General features: G+C 38.8%; 1 pseudogene across 1 annotated transcript; it reads left to right on the top strand.

Moving 5' to 3' along the window:
• The first annotated feature begins 1,039 nt into the window (after window positions 1-1,039).
• LOC308252738 (translationally-controlled tumor protein-like) lies at window positions 1,040-1,439 on the top strand (annotated as a pseudogene). The gene has a single exon. The product of its transcript is annotated as a translationally-controlled tumor protein-like (transcript).
• Window positions 1,440-3,409: the final 1,970 nt, after the last annotated feature.

The following is a 3,409-nucleotide window of genomic DNA, read 5'->3' as shown; positions in this document are numbered from 1 at the left end:
TGGTTGCCTATGGCTCAAGGTCTCCCATGCATACCTGGAATAAATCCTACTTGTTTGTGTGTATTTGTAAATATGTTGTTGGATTTGATTTACTAATATTTTACTGATGATATTTGCGTCTAAGTTTATGAAAGATATTGGTCTCTAGTTTTCTTTATTATATGATTTTTGTCCAGTTTTGGTAGCAGAGTAATACTACCTTCTAAAGTGAGTAGAGAAGTATTCCCTCTTCTGTTCTCTGGAAGAGATTGTTTAAAATTGGTGCTAATTCTTCTCAAAATATTTGATAGAATTCTCCAGTGAAACCATCTGGAGAATTATTTTTTCAGAGAATTTTAAGGACAAGTTCAATTTCTCTAATGGTTATAGGACTATTCTATTTCATCTTGTTTGAGCTACGGTAGTGTAATTGGTCCATTTCTCCTAAGTTGTTGAATTTATGAGTGTATAGGTACCTCTGGTAATCCCTTATTATTCTTTTAAAGGCTGTGGGAACTGTAATACTATACTGTTTCATTACTGACATTGGTGATTTGTGTCTTCTCTATTTTGTCAGTCTTGCTAGAAGTCTATTAAACAGTTTTTCTTTCATTGTTTTTTTAAACTTATTTTTATTGTTGAAAGTATTATAGATGTCCTCCTTTTTTTCCCCATTCACCCCCTCCACTCCTCACCAATCTTCCCCCAGGCCTTTACCATACTATTGTCTGTGTCCATGGGTTATGCATATATGCTTATAAGTTCTCTGGTCTTTCACTGGGTTGTTTTTTTTTTGTGGTTTTTTTTATTGTTTTCTTTTCCCATCTCATTGATTTCTGCTTTTATTATTTCCTTCTTTTTGCTTGCTTTGGGTTTATTTTGCTCTTTTTTTTTTTTCTAGTTTCTGGTGGTAGGAACTTAGATTACTGCTTTTCAGCCTGCTCCCCACCTCCACCCCCCAGCCCCAGCACTGCTCCGGTTGCACCTGCACTGAGCTCACTCTGAGCTCTGAGCTCCTGCTAAGGCAGTGCCTCCTTCTCCTCCCAGCAGCCATCACCTCATGTTCTCTGATATCTTCAAGATCCAGGAGATCGCAAATGGGCTGTGCCTGGAGGTAGAGGGGAAGATGGTCAGTAGGACAAAGGGTAACATTGATGACTGGCTTATTGGTGAAAATGCCTCTGCTGAAGGCCTGGAGGGCGAAGGCACCAAAAGCACAGTAATCACTGGTGTTGACATTGTCATGAACCATCATTTGCAGGAAACCAGCTTGACAAAAGAAGCCTTTAAAGAAGTGCATCAAAGATGACGTGAAATCAATCAAAGGGAAGCTTGAAGAACAGAGACCAGAGTTTCTTATTGATGAAAACATGAATACAGATGGCATGGTTGCTCTGCTGGACTACCGTGAGGATGGTGTAATTCTCTTTAAGGATGGTTTAGAAATGGAAAAAGGTTAACAAATGTGGCAATTTGGATCTATCACCTGTCATCATAACTGGCTGCTGCTTTTCATCCAAATGGGACTAATGTTATCTTGAGCTCTTCATTCATTTTGACCTTGATTTATTTGTAGGAGAGTCATTGTTTTTAAGAAAAATCATGTCATGTAGATTGTCCAAAAATAAAATGCATTTAAACTAAAAAAAAAAAAAAAAAAAATTGGATTACTAATGTGAGAACTTTTGTAATGTAATCTTTCCCTCTTTTCTAATGTAATTGGTTAATGCATACATTTCCCTCTTGGCACTACTTTAGCTGCAACCCACAAATGTTGATAGGTTGTATTTGCATTTTCATTTGCTTCTGTGTATTTTTTTTTTTTAATTTCCTTTGAAGCATCTTCTTGACCAGGTAGTTTTATTTTTATTTTTTTATTTGTTTTATTAAGGTATTATATGTGTACATATCTTACTTACCATTGCCCCCCCCACCCTTCTCCCATACATGCCCTCACCCCCCAATGTTTTGCATCCGTTGGTTATTCTTATATGCATGTATATAAGTCCTTCGGTTGATCTCTTATTTCCCCCACCTCTCCCTAACCTTCCCACTGTAATTTGACAGTCTGTTTGATGCTTTACTGCCTCTGTATCTATCTTTTTGTTCATCAGTTTATAATGTTTTTTATTATCCACAAATGAGTGAGATCATGTGGTATTTTTCTTTCATTGACTGGCTTATTTCACTTAGCATAATGTTCTCCAATTCCATCCAGGTTGCTACAAATGGTAAGAATTCCTTCTTTTTTATGGCAGCATAGTATTCCATTGTGTAGATGTACCATAGTTTTCTGATCCAGTCATCTGCTGACGGGCACTAGGCTGTTTCCAAATCTTAGCTATTGTAAATTGTGCTGCTATGAACATAGGGGTGCATATATCCTTTCTGATTGGTGTTTCTAGTTTCTTAGGATATATTCCTAGGAGTGGGATTACTGGGTCAAATGGGAGTTCCATTTTCAGTTTTTTGAGGAAACTCCATACTGTTCTCCACAGTGGCTGCACCAATCTGCATTCCCACCAGCAGTGCACGAGGCTTCCTTTTTCTCCGCATCCTCGCCAGCACTTGTCGTTTGTTGATTTGTTGATGATAGCCATTCTGACAGGTGTGAGATGGTATCGCACTGTCGTTTTGATTTGCATCTCTCGGATAATTAGTGACTTTGAGCATGTTTTCATGTGTCTCTTGGCCTTCCTTCTGTCTTCTTTCAAAAAGATTCTATTTAGGTCCGTTGCCCATTTTTTCATTGGATCATTTATCTTCCTTTTATTAAGTTGTATAAGCTGCCTGTAGATGTTGGAGATTAAACCTTTATCAGTGATAACATTTGCAAATATGTTCTCCCATACAGTGGGGTTTCTTGTTGTTTTGTTGATGGTTTCTTTTGCTGTGCAAAAGCTTTTTATTTTGATGTAGTCCCATTTATTTATTTTCTCTTTGGCTTCCATTGCCCTAGGGAAGGGGTGGGCAAACTTTTTGACTCGAGGGCCACAATGGGTTCTTAAACTGGACCGGAGGGCCGGAACAAAAGCATGGATGGAGTGTTTGTGTGAACTAATATAAATTCAAAGTAAAGGAGCGGAGGGGAGAGCAAGAGAACCCTCCGCTCTTTCGGCTCCGCGGGCTGGATAGAACAGCCGAATGGGCCGGATCCGGTCCGCGGGCCGTAGTTTGCCCACGGCTGCCCGAGGGGCAGTATCAGTGAAGAAGTTCTTTTGGCATATGTCTGAGATTTTGCTGCCTGTGGATTCCTCTAGTATTTTTATGGTTTCCCATGTTATGTTTAAGTCCTGTATCCATTTTGAGTTTATTTTTGTGTATGGTGTAAGTTGGTGATCTAGTTTCATTTTTTTGCATGTATCTGTCCAATTTTCCCAACACCATTTATTGAAGAGACTGTCTTGACTCCATTGTATGTTCATGCCTC

This window comes from Plecotus auritus (genome assembly GCF_963455305.1).
Source record: "Plecotus auritus genome assembly, chromosome: 7".
Lineage (NCBI taxonomy): Eukaryota > Metazoa > Chordata > Mammalia > Chiroptera > Vespertilionidae > Plecotus > Plecotus auritus.
The sequence above is the reverse complement of the archived record's forward strand: the minus strand, read 5'-3'. Positions and strand labels throughout refer to the sequence as shown.